At 44.8% G+C, this 14,176-nt stretch overlaps 1 protein-coding gene across 2 annotated transcripts in view; it reads right to left on the bottom strand.

Annotated features, from left to right (window-relative positions):
• Nucleotides 1-14,176, bottom strand: part of LOC111980267 (protein Jade-1) — a 143,673-nt gene that overhangs the window by 109,017 nt on the left and 20,480 nt on the right. The gene's annotated exons all lie outside the window — the stretch shown is intronic.

Raw genomic sequence — 14,176 nt, 5'->3', positions numbered from 1 at the left:
ACTGCCATATTGCATCTCCATCCCAAAGCCCTTGCTTGGAAGTGTACTTCGCCAGACTGCCAAGAACCTTGCCCTCATCCAGGCCAAGGTGGCGAGACACGGTAGTGATGACACCATAGGCCTTGTTGATCTCTGCACCAGACAGGATGCACTTGCCAGCATACTTGGGGTCCAACACTTACGCTGCAGCGTACATGGGCTTCAGAAGTCATCACGCTTTTTGATGCATTTCAGAACTGCAGTTTCCTCTGCTTGGAGCAACGGTGAAATGGGCAGGGCAGTACAGATTTCTTCTCTTACATCTGCAAGCAGATTCTGAACATCAGACCGAATGGCATTGTCTCCCCCAACCCGTGCAATGGCTACTGCTATAGGTTTCAGGAGTTTCAGGCTGCCTACCACTCTCTCCCAAAATACATCATCCAGGAGGATCCTCTTGATGGAGCTGTCCATAACGGCAGACTGTGATATGGCCATTTCTTGGAGAGACTCCTTCCCCTCCAGGAGACTGTCAAACATGATGACAACACCACCCCAACGGGTGTTGCTGGGCAGCTTCAATGTGGTGCTCTTATTCTTCTCACTTTGCTTGGTGAGGTAGATTGCTGCTATAACTTGTTGACCCTTCACATACCTAACCATTTCCTTGGCTCTCTTGCAGTGTACACATTTTTTTCAGTGCCATGATGTCCGTGAAGAGCAGATTCAATGCATGAGCAGCACAGCCAATGGGTGTGATGTGAGGGTAAGACTCCTCCACTTAAGACCAAGCAGCCTTCATGTTCGCAGCATTGTCTGTCACCAGTGCAAATACCTTCTGTGGTCCAAGGTCATTGATGACTGCCTTCAGCTCATCTGCAATGTAGACTAGTGTGTCTGTTGTCCATTGTGTCTGTGCTCTTGTAGAATACTGGTTGAGGGGTGATGTAGTTAATTATTCCTTGTCCACAAACATTCAACCACCCATCAGAGATGATTGCGATACAGTCTGGTTTTTCTATGATTTGCTTGACCTCCACTTGAACTCCGCATCCAGCAAATGAGTAGATAAACATGTCTGGTTGGAGGGGTGTATGCTGGGCGAAGAACTTTCAGAAATCTCTTCCGATACACACTGCCTGTGAGCAGAGGTGAACCAGTCACATACAGCTCGAGCAAGACATTCATCAGCATTTCCTCCATTGATTCAAAAAAACTTCTGATTCCACGAGGACCGTGAGCTGTTTCTATCGAAAAGGTGTCTGATTCATAATTTTCACCTTGAATAGAAGTAGAGGGACTTTTGTCAGCGATTTCTTATTGTGAGCACTGAGGGAACTTTATGCACTTGGCCAGATGATTCTGCATCTTTGTTGCATTCTTCACATATGATTTGACACAGTATTTGCAAATGTACACAGCTTTTCCTTCTACGTTAGCTCCAGTGAAATGTCTCACATCAGAAAGTGCCCGTGGCATTTCCTGTAAAGATTTTTTATTTTTTATTATTATTTTACGTGTAAAAACAAAAACAATTCCATGTAAAGATAAATAGTTAAGCAGTTAGATTAAACTACTCCTTTGTAAGATAAATGTTTTAAAATGAAATATGTAAGGAATCAGGTGAATTAACACTCCTCAAGCAAGCTAAACCCACATGGTAGCAAAAACTACTAGCAGAAATTGTTAACAAGTTAGAAATGATTTAAACACACTTTGCTGTAGTCTACTATTTACTAGTTAACAAAAAATGTCATATGAAATATATTCACCCCACCCAGTATTACTTGTAATCAAAACTTACCAGAAAGCATGTAGTCCTTGGCTCAGACAGTGTAGTAGTGCTCAATAGCATCTCATTAGTGTGCAAGATCTTGAGAATCAGCTGTACATGATGGAAGAGTGCACTGCACATGTGATGGAAGAATGCACTGTGCATGCAGAGGCTTGCAATTCTATTGAATTGGGGATAGTTTACACAAAATATGCCACAAGACCTAGAATTTCCTTGTGTATCCCACAAAAAAAGGTTAACTTTAAGCAAAAAATGTAAGCTCAACTTCCCATGGAAAAATTCCAGAAAAAAAGTTTACGACCCTTTGCAACTCTAGTGACAATCAAATTTGAAATCAGCAATATTTTGTATCATGGTTTGCATATTATCCTAAACAAGGTACTAGGATAGTGAATTGATGTAAGCTTCAGCTGTAAGCTATGAAGGAAACCTGGACGCTACCAGTATCTTCTTGCATAACCGTTCTAGCCTGTAATGGACATTGTTCCCATTATGAATTACTCAAGTGTGTTAACTTCTGTGCAGCATAAGTGGTGATGCAGCCCAGACTCCCAGTGAGTGTACTGGTTCCTCGGGACAGGCTAGAGCTAGGAATGAGGAAGTGGAGCAGCCACGGTGCCCTCGCGCTATAAGGGGACATCGGATGTGCTGATACAGACTTGATTCTTTATCAGTAGACGACGTTGCCTCCTGAGTGGCGCAGTGGTCTAAGGCACTGTTTCGCAGTGCTAGAAGCGTCACTACAGATCCGGGTTCGATCCAGGGCTGTGTCGCAGCCGACCGTGACACCCATGCAGCGGCGCACAATTGGCCCAGCGTGGTCCGGTTTAGGGGAGGGTTTGGCCGGCCGGGATGTCCTTGTCCCATCGCACTCTAGCGATTCCTGTGGCGGGCCAGGCACATGAGATATCTAGCTTTGGATGTGTCTCAATCCACCGCATCCGCCGATGTCGCACTTCCACATCTGCGGTGGAAGGTGGCAGAGCTCGAGTGGTGTTTGTCTTCTCACGGAAAAGTGCCCCCCACCCCTAACAGCTATCCAAAGCGGTAGACAAGTAGGCCCTACGTGCAGCGCACACAGCAGGTCTCCACATTCAGGTCAATTAGCCAGTGACAACTTAAAGCTACTGGCACAAATGAAAAAAATAAAAATACTGGCCCGGGTCAAGATATGACAGGAAATCAAACGATGCACGCATAATTTCAACAGCAGGTGATTCTCTCTTTCATTTGCGGGCCGAGCAAGTAGCCTAAATATGGTTCATACTGACATTGGCAAGTCAAATTCAAGGTCTTTCAAGGAATTTTCTAAGGACCTACATTTTACATTTCATTGTTGTAATAGCCTATAGAAGAAAACCAACCCCTCCCTCAAATGTATGCAATAAAGTATGCATTACCACTACAGGAATATATAACCTACACAATGGCATTATACATTGACATTCACATAATTTTTACATTCTAAAATATGTCAGAATAATGTGGGCATTGCCTGACTAATTAGACCGCATTGCTCCCGACAAAAACACACTAATGAAGTCTGTCCATTTGGTAGCTAGTCAGTCTCGCCATTTGAGACGTTGAAGAGTTACTGAGGGTTTACTGTATCATGTTTTAAAACAAGAAAAGCGACAAATGTGTTCTCTTTGTAATGGAACACTAACCATATAAAACCCTGTTAACAAAAATAAATGTTTTGAATTTGTTACCTTCCTAAAATCAACTGATTTCAAATATAATTGACCTCAACTCTGGAAGCTCCACATGCCTCAGAGCAGGCAGCATACCCAGCCCCCCAGGTCCCCCTCCCTGGCCATTCCAGAGACGATTAGGGCCCTGCCGCTCCAGAGCAGCAGTTGAGAGTTGATCCTCAGTTGCTGGACACATCTGACCTTATCACGGAGCCGCAGGCCCAGGCACCAGGGCCGTCTTGGCGTCAGTACCCAGCAGAGGAAGAGGCCAGGGCCAGGACCAGGATCCTCCACTACACATGGCCGGCAAAACCCGCATTTGATCATGTCATAAAGAACAAGAGAGAGCGAGACAGCGGGAGAAAATAAAATTCCCTCTTTCCCAAGACAAACTCCAACTGGGAAGCTTCACTGCCTGATGTTCTTCCAATAACTTTCCTTCTGTGTGTAAACCACAGCAAGCTCTTGGACATGGAACAGAGTATATGCCGGGGCAGGGAGACAGACAGTCAGAAAAAGAAGGGACTGCTGAGACAGCATGTTCGCCGGGTTGGGTTGCTGTGTGCTCTGAACCGTCCCTGAGATCAGGAGAGTCCGCCTTTTCCCGTTCCCAAGGTGAGGTTATTCCCTCTGGAGAGGCAGGGAGGATTTCCTCTGGCTCACTGGATAACCCCTGGCTCAGGGTGGATGTGATGTGTGTGTGCGAGTGAGCTGAGAGATCAGCTAGGCTATAGCTATATCCTTTACAGAACCACAGAAGAGCATGTACTGTCGGACAGAAAAGCCACAGTCACCAGTGTTGACCCTATATTCATTTAGCAGCGGCGCCCTCGCTTAATTATTATTATAATGTTTTGCAGAGATGCGCTTTTAAAGGGATAGTGCGATATTTTGGCAATTAAGCCCTTTTTCGACATTATTCTAATTCTGGGTACCATTTTTTATGTCTGCGTGCAATATGAAGGAACACTCCCCTTAAAAAAGAAAAAAGGTCAGAGTGACAAGTTACAAGTATATTTGTAGCAAACAGAGCGAGCAGTGGTGGAAATGAGAGCCACGAGCAAACAGCCACCACTTTGCTCCTCATCTCCCTATCAGTTATATTTCTGATGGTGTCAACACATTTACATTTTCATGCATTTTGGAGTAGAATGTCCTTTTTTTTTTTTTTTTTTTTTTTTTTAGTAAGAGTTGACCTTCTCACCTTTGTTTTCAAAATAATCCCCCAAAAGCACTGGGGGGGGGGGGAAAATACATTAAACATTTTTTAAATAGTTTGATTTAGTTTCATTTCTATAACAATCCACTTCTGAAATGAGCCCATTTAGTCTTCTTCAGTGAATGACAGGCTTCTTCACAAATCGCTGTGAATTATGGTTGACTGAGCAAAGCTCTTCTAAATCACTTTAATTGTTAGCCTCATTCAAAGGTCACGTCCTTCAGTAACACAGTAGCCTTCCTGTATACGGCTCTTTGACAGCATGCGCAATTCAAACAAATCCCAATCGTCAACTCCCACATTCCCTTTTCTTTTTTTTTAAGTGCATCAAAAGAGACAGAGGTACAACAATGTACAACAATGGGCCAATATCCCACACAACACAGGGAATGCAAATATCATCATGCGTAATATGTCAACACTGTCTGCATTTTCTAAAATTGCATTTTTCTTGTCCTGAAAGCAAAACTGAGCGATTTCTCTTCAGATAGGCCAGCAGCAAAGTCAAAATTGGTTGGGTTTAAAAATCTGATTTTATGACTTTGTGCCTCCAGAACAAGATTCATAACAAAACAAAAAAAACACTAACCTACTTGAAATGAGGGGAAGATTACCTACTTAACTGGAACAACAAAAAAACAATTCTGCCCAGATGGTTGTACCAAGTTTGGTCTACCTTTTAACCAGTGATGTATGGTATAAAAAAAAAACTAAGACCAACTAGTGGGTGATCGAGACAATTTTTATTTTACCAGGTAAGTTGACTGAACACATTCTCATTTACAGCAACGACCTGGAGAATAGTTACAGGCGAGAGGGGGGATGAATTAGCCAATTGGAAGCTGGGGATGATTAGGTATGAGGGCCAGATTGGGAATTTAGCCAGGACACCGGGGTTAACGCCCTACTCTTACGATAAGTGCCATGGGATCTTTGGTGACCAGAGAGTCAGGACTCCCGTTTAACATCCCACCTGAAGGACAGCACCCTACACACAGTGCAATGTCCCCAATCACTGCCCTGGGATATTATATATATATATATATAATATTTTTTTTTTTTTTTTTTTGACCAGTGAGAAAAGAGTGCCTCATACTGGCCCTCCAACACTACTTCCAGCAGTATCTGGGCTCTCATCCAGGGACCGACCAGGACCAAGTCTGCTTAGCTTCATAGGCAAGCCAGCAGAGGCAAGCCAGCAGTAGGATGCTGCAGACAAACAACTATCGATATAAATTAAAACATATGACATTTTTTAGAACTGTACAGGTTCTCAAGGGACCCCAGATGGGACCCTGACCCCAAGTTTGGGAACCATTGTACTAACCCCTCTAATCTGCTTGCTTGAGTTGTTACCTCTTTCTCCGTGTCTCCTCTGCATGCATTGCAGCCTGCCTCAGCCTCAGCACAAATAAAAAAAGGTGTGTAAACGGCGTTCACCCTCCACTAAATTCCTGCATTTAACCCAATATCAAGCGTCAGTGACGTGAATGTCGGCCAACTCAACTGTCCCGAAGTTTGGCAAATCAAATACACAAGCACATAGTTAGGGCTGACTGCATCCTAAATGTAAGCTATGAAAATACATGGCAAGATGCTGCAGAGACATCCAATGTCAACTTAAATGTCTTCCGTTTTTGCTTTTCTGGCTAAGATTCAGTTGCCACACCACTTTGTCTCACTAGTACCCTCTGTAAAGCAAAGTTATGATGAACTTAGTAACCTATATTTTGCTCCTGCAGAGGACTGTCTCCATTTAACGTTAGCTTCATACTTCGTCACGCTAACCACAGCCCCACCCCTAAACTCAATGTCTGTGGCCCGGTGGAAATCTAATTAGCATAATAAATAGAAAAATCCCATCAAAATCTATTTGAATTTATTAGGGATGCCCATTAGCTGCTGCCAAGGTAGCAGCTACTTTTCCTGGGGTCCAGGAAACACATTAAGGCACTTACATCATACATAAAACAAATGACAAAACAGTACATCAACAAAATAGAAAATCTGCTTAAGCTAGAGATATCGTTTTTTTGTGTGGGCTGCCTCTCAATCCACGACATCCACCAATGTCGGCCTCCTGCATCTGCGGTGAAAGGTGGTAGAGCTACACTGTTGTTTGTCAGACCAGAAAACATCCAAATAAATAAAATTGGGGAAAAAATAATCAAATAATGTACAAATCGGTATTCTCACGAAAATGTCTGTAGTGTCCGAATGGTTTGGGCTACAAACTAATATGGAAAGATCAGACTTTTACAAACACAATGGTGTTTTGCTGTGCAAACCCCACAAGTATCTCGTCTGAACGTAACCGTGTACCGGGCTGAAAAATGTATGGAAGTGAATGGGGCATTACCACGTCAAAAAGGTATACGGATAATTCCACGGTAAAACATTTTATCTTTTTTCTGAGCATTCTCTCAGATATAGGACAGACATTTCAAAACGTACCTCCTTTTGATACATTTTTTCAGACTGTTTGATATGTTATTCAATGCATTTCTATGGTCTAATAGCAGTAATACGAATTTCAAAAAAAAAAATCGCTAAATGATCCTTGGTATAACCATCTTAAAACAATTCCATATGTTAGCTAAGTAAACCCTACCCTGGGCCTTTAGACTTTATTAGCGTTAGCTAGCGCAGTGCTAATAGAAGTCTGCTGGCAGCTAGCCACCTGGCTGACATAGCCTATAAGTGCTTATTTACCAGTTGTGCATTCATTCTCAGAGAGTTCGGTTTTTTGTTGCCTACGTCAGGCATCTCGCAAACCCACGATAGTCTGTCAGCGGTGTCTATAGTTCCCTTCTTGTATAGCCAATTGCCGTCGGTCTGTTGTGCCTGACTCCGAGCCGGGCTAGTTCCTTTCACGTCTCGCTGGCCCACGGCGTTACTAGCGAGAGTCCAGAGTTAGCCGTTTGAGAGAGTGGTGAATGTGCTGCTAACAAGGCAAACCCGGAGGACAAATCCAGGGGGTGCAGGCGAACAGAACATCACTGACATTAAGGTAGACCAACTCAACTGTCCCAAAACAGGTTTGGCATGTCAAATGCATGAGGCCCATAGTTAGGGTTGACTGCATCCTAAATGCAAGCTATGAAAATACATGGCAAGATGCTGCAGAGACATCCAATGTCAACTTAAATGTCTTTCCTTTTTGCTTTTCTAGCTAAGATTCAGTTGCTCTATAAAAAGTTCCTTCCATAAACTTTCAATAAAACAGAGATTAAAGAAAACTCTGGCCCCTTGAATAGCTCACAATGTCCTTGAGAGTGGCCAGTGCAGCAACAATGCAGAATTGGCTGAGGGAGCATGATTTGCACTTATCAGAGAGAAACAAAGAGTTGAGCCTCTTCTGGATCAATTAGGCATGCAGAGCCAGCAGTACCGGGAGGGAGATAATAGCACAAACATTAGGCCACTTTTCCCCTATAGATACCAGGTCCTGGGTCAAACCTAGACTACCGCTTTGAAGAAGCTGTTTGTGGCACTCAATGTGCCAGAACCCTTTCTCTTTCTCCATTTCCCTCTCAGCACCAAAAAGCCCAGCCAGAGCTGCCTACCCCACCCAGTTATCCAACCATCAGATCTGTTGCAATGAAGATCGTGGAAAACTGCAGAGTAAAATAGAGGTGTCACGCATGACCGAAGAACAAAACACACTGCGCGATTGGATGTGTGCACTCGGATAAGCATCTCCATTTTACCAGTGAGTGGGGCTTGGCTTGCCTGCGCCTGAGAACAGAGAATCTAGGCTCCTCGTCCATCTCTAGTCTTCTTGGCATCGGTTGATGATTTCAGATGGTTTCTTTGCAGCAGTAAGGATTCCTCTACCTGGCACCAGACCACAGTGCCTACATTGATATTTTAATAGGGCGGCTGGCGGGGATCTTGGAGACCGTTTCTCTTCCGGTTGGTGTCGACATGCGAAGCAGCGTGGACCAGTGACATCCAACCAGCTAGGCAGGCCACTCAGCCATTCACTGGGCCTGGCACTGGCAGCAGGCAGAGCCCGCTAGCTCGCTCACTCGGGGGGGGGGGAACAAGGCACCCTTATCTACGCATTCCTGCAGCTGTTTGCATCTGGTTGCCGTGGACCTGCACAGCTGTTTCTACCCGCCTTAATGAGCTCCAGCAGCTGGGCGACTGTCGGAGACTCGGACACCCCACCCAACCCTTCCCCTGTGTGAGCGAGTTTCACACCTGCATGCTCTGCAAAGGCAACTTCCTTCCTCTGGGCGTAGAGTGGGAGAGATCTTGTTTCCTAATATTAGTCATTCTTGAGCACGAAGCACACGGAAACTGAACCCTACTGAGCCCTAATAAAAATCTACATAACGCAAACTAAACACGTTCCCACCTATGGACCTCATTCAAGACAAAACAATCCTTTACTCAGCATGACAATAAATTAGAACCTGGTCATTTACATTTACTCAATCATGACACACACACACACACACACAGGATGACAACATTGTCATTACATTTCCATATTTTAGCCAGCAGCTATTTATCAAGCGGTAAACAAGCAAAGTTCCCCGAAGAATCACAAATGAACATGAGCCATATGAATAAAAACATGATTTTTTTTTTTTGTTCAGTCTGTAGAACTGTTAGAGCCTGAGGAAAGGCTGTGTGTGCCCTTGCCGATGTTGGTAACGTGTTGACAACTGTCACAGCATCCTCCAGAGACACAACAAAGGGATCTAGCTAAAGCCCTGATTTTGAATTGTCAAAGCCAGTCAACACACGACTGGTTCACACTGTCCTTGCTCCAGACTAGTCTAAGGAACGACACTTCAAATCAAATCCCTCCGAAACAATGACAAGATCCTTGCATAATAACATGGCAACACAACAGATGGCACAAATATAGTCTACTGTTGTAATTTGAATTTTTTTAAAAGGACTTGTATATTCTTTTTCATATTCTTAAAATTATGGAGAGCTCAAAAGTCTCCTTCCTTCTTAAAACAGACTAGTGCAAGTGTAGTTGGGGACTATTTCTCATACCATCCTCCACACTTCCCAAGCCAAACATCTGATGCAAAAAGTAGGCTAACAGGGCTCAGCTTTGACTGCAGGAGAAACCTTGTAATTACTGAGAGTGGCTTTAATTTCAGCAGCCTACCCTGTGGTGAGAGAGCGCTCCTTAACATATCATCTGGAAGGAGACGTAGATATTGCTTTTTAGGAGGCTCATGCCATCTTTCTATTTAGGGGGCTTAGTCCCAAATGGCACTCTATACCCTACATAGTTCACTACTTCTGACCGGAGGTCTATGTGGCCCGGTCATTTAAAATCCCATAGTGTCTACCTTTCATGGACCTATGGGTACCCAACCTGATAATTAGCCAGCAAACCCATAATCATGTCATCACTGGATTCACTTGGTTTAGTCAAATTGTTAAATTGTTAGTTTTTAAACCAAAATATGAAGTGGCGGACATTCTTCGAAAAAGCAAGGCCTACTGCAAAGGACCACCCAGGTAAGTCATGGGATTACATCCCAAATGGCATCCTTTTCACTCATTGGGCTTTGGTGAAAAAAAGTACACCATATAGGGTTTATGGTTCCATTTGGGATGCACCCATGGTGTACAGATTCCAACACATCCCACAATGCACAGCTCACAAGGACATCTACTGTTGGAACAAACACTGCATTATTGTACTGTCATTACCATACGGTCATTATCCTCAGTGGATTATCATTGCCTCAATGGACCCACCACACCATAAACACCAGTAAACTCACGAGGACATCATCGACCATTATCCCACCACCATTACAGCAACAGGCTCACAACATAAAATCAGCAATCAATCAGTCACATTATCATTACCTCATGGGACTCCAACAACCTAATCACCAGTCACAGTCAGTCAGCCATTTCCGGGAGAGTACGCTGGCGTGCTTTGGCTACCGCTTATCCTCTTGAAACTTCGATATTGTTCGCTACTTAGTGTTAATCACTGTGATTTTTGCTTAACAGTATTTGTTGCCTAATAGTTCCACCTTTTGATGCCTGCGGAGTCTTGCTTGCTGAGCGTTAGTTTGTAAAAAGCCATCCGGTCCGTTTACCTGACTACTACCAACTAAACCTTCATTTGCGGGTTGTCTACAAGCAGAGTTGCCTTCCTTGGATAACTATACAGTTAGATCCCACACGTTTTCTGCATCTTAACCAAGTTATTTGGACACTAGCCAACTGGATGCTAACTAGCTTGCCAGGAGCTATCAGTGTGTTTTTGTACAGTGATGTGGATTCTACTACTACTACTGCCTTGGCTCCTCTGCTGTGGGGAGGGATCTACTGTACCCCAGGATCATTCACTGGCCTGCCCCATGCCTGAAAGGGGATGCAATCATGACACGGATAAGGTACTCCTTGCCGAAGTCTACCACTTTCAGTCTGCCCGGTTTAAAGCCGGTTTAAAGTTTTCCCTACGGGCGCGCCACGACCTAGGGATTGTGCGTCGGGATGCCTACTGCCATAGTGCTCGCGCAGAAAATACACACACAGTGAGTCACTGAACTGTAACATGAACTGCCCTGGTGCAAATCTAAGCTGCCTTAAAGCTTTGGCTAAAGTGGACAGCTCTGTTCACCATGCCTCCTCCTCTCCTACCCAATACAGCTCGTTTGCGCTGTTCAGCTTTCGCTCTCTCCAATAACAAATGACTGTTGGTTTATGATGCTATCATGGATAAAGATATCGACGTGATGTGCTTAACAGAAACCTGGCAGCAGCCAAATTACTTTCTGGTGCTTAATCAAGCTACTCCACCAGGCTGTGTGTGTACCTACAAAAACCTCGCTCTGTGGGTCGGGCGGGGAGCTTACTGTTATCCATCGTACAGACTTCAAAGTGCTTCCCATACCGAATGCCACATCTTTTGAACGTCTGGAATTTAGCATGGTTGGTCCTCAACCTCAGCAAGTTGTGCTTATCTCCCGCCCTCCCAAAACGCTCCTCTGTGTTAATCTCAGAGGTCCTCATGTCCGTCTGCTCCATGTCACCTTCTACCCTACTGTTGGGTGACTTCAACATCCATGTCAACTCCAACAATAGTGGCTTTTCTGCCAAGTTCCTGTCTCTCCTGGACTGTTTCAACATTACACAGCATGTAGTTTTCACTGTCTCTTATACACATCTAGATGTGTATAAGAGACAGCTCCTGGACTGTTTCAACATTACACAGCATGTAGTTTTCAACACATTGACAAAGGCCATGTTCTGGACCTCGTGTTCGACAGGCTTTACACCCTCCAACCTGCGTGGCCTGGATCTTTCCAAGCTGCGGCAAAAACGGACCATTACATACAGGAACAATAAAACTGTCAGCACATCCGGCCGAGGAAACAGGCTTCAAAAACACAACAGCCGCGATCCTCTTCCGTCCTCTGCCGTGGAGCTCGTGTCTCACTATGACACACTCCTCTCTTCCAGCCTTGGCTCTGTTGCACTTCTGATAACTCGGACTGTGTCCTTCTCCTTCTCTGCTCCCTGGTTTACCTCTGAGCTGCATTCTATGAAGTCCACTGGCCGACAACTGGAAAGGGTCTATAAAGAATCTGGTCTCACAGTTCACTTAGAGGCTTACAGGGAGCATGTCAAGGACTACAAGGATGCTCTCTCCCAGGCAAAATCAGTATACTACAACCTCATCAATAACTGCCAAGGCAATCCTGGAACCCTTTTCTCAAGTATCAGACTACTCCAGCCCCTGGATTACTCCTCCATCAATGGCTCTCTTGAGGTGTGCAATATGTTTCTGGACCTTTTTCAGTCAAAAAATATATTCCATTTACCAGCAGCTTCAGTTATCCCCCACCCATCCTAAAGAAACAAGGATTGGACCCCGATAACTTGAACAATTACCAGCCATGACATGTATGAACCTCTTCAACTCAGGGTTCCGGGCCAAGCACAGCACAGAGACTGCACTGGTAAAAGTGTTCAACAACCTCCTAATTAGCGGCGACTCTCGCCACTTCAATATCCTTATCCTACTCGACCTCTCTGCTGCCTTTGACAACTTCTGCATCCTCCACAACCGCGTGAATACGGTCCGAACGCCACAACTGGTTCCAGTCCTACCCGGCTACCGGAAACAGTACTTGTCCTTTGGAGACTCCAAATCCCCCCCCAGCCCCTGTCAACCAAGGCGTGCCTCAGGGTTCCGTGCTTGGACCCCTGCTGTTCATCATATACATGCTTCCCCTGGGCCACATCATCCGCTGCCATGTTCTCAACTTCCACTGCTATGTGGATGACACCCAAACTTACATCCACACCAAACCCACCTCTGACCTCCCTCCCCCGTCTCCAGGATACCAAAAACTGGATGACATCCAAAATACTCAAACAGCAATAAAACCGAGGTCATGCTGGTGGCTCCCAAGACTCCCCTCAAGAAAGTGTGTGACCTCATGATGTCCATTGACAGCTGCTCCATCTGCCCATCAACAGAGGTCTGAAACATGGGTGTCATCCTGGACCCCACTCTCTCCTTCGAGTCACACATCAAGTCCATCACCAAAATCAACCGTCTTCCACCTCAACATCTCCCGACTCCGACCATCCCTCATACATGCCTTTGTTACATCATGTCTGGACTACTGCATTGGAGTCCTATTCGGGGTGTCCGGGCAAAGCCCTATATAGGCTCCAGTACATCCAGAACTCCACTGCCAGGGTCATCACACACACCAAACCCTGGGAACACATCAGCCCCACCACCTTCACTGGCTCCCTGTCAAATTCCACATTACCTACAAGATCCTACTCCACACCTACAAGGCACTCCATGGCCTTGCCCCTCATACCTCTGACCTGCTGGACTACTCACCATCCCCGAAACAAGACTGCACACCATGGGGTCCGGGCTTTCAGTGCTGCTGCCCTCAAACTCTGCAACTCTCTGCCCCCAGCCAGTCGCAACTGAACAGGGCCACAGTATCCCACGATCCCTCCTGGGTTTCTATATAAGCACTTTGACAACCGCTGGTGTAAAAAGGTCTTAATAAATAAGTGTGATTGAGTGATTGACTAAAAACCGACTAGTTCAGTCTGGCTTTCCCCAATTACTCAGCTTTAGCTAAGTAGCCAGGGATTTTTCTGCCATTGAAATCCTTGGGCGGGCCGCCTAAGGGTGTAAAATATCTGTCTGTGTCTATAATTTTTTTTCGGGATAGAAAACGCTTTCAGTGTAAACTTAAAACGACTAAAACCCAGATATAAAGTATCTAGAAATGATAATGGACCCTTAATACTTGAAAATATTATAATCTTTGAGAATTAACAATCCCCAAAATAAAAGCTAGACAGTCAGGGAGATTTAAATATTCCCAAAACAATTAATTTCGTAGTATTGATTTTGTTGTTATGTTTGAGCAAAACACAGCATTAGACAAATGCATGAAATAGATTCTCAGCGCCATCGCAGAATGTGTGATATTGCAGAAGATTTGCTTT

The sequence above is a fragment of the Salvelinus sp. IW2-2015 genome, linkage group LG20 (assembly GCF_002910315.2).
Source record: "Salvelinus sp. IW2-2015 linkage group LG20, ASM291031v2, whole genome shotgun sequence".
NCBI classification, from domain to species: Eukaryota; Metazoa; Chordata; class Actinopteri; order Salmoniformes; family Salmonidae; genus Salvelinus; species Salvelinus sp. IW2-2015.
This window is presented reverse-complemented; position numbering and strand designations above follow the sequence as displayed.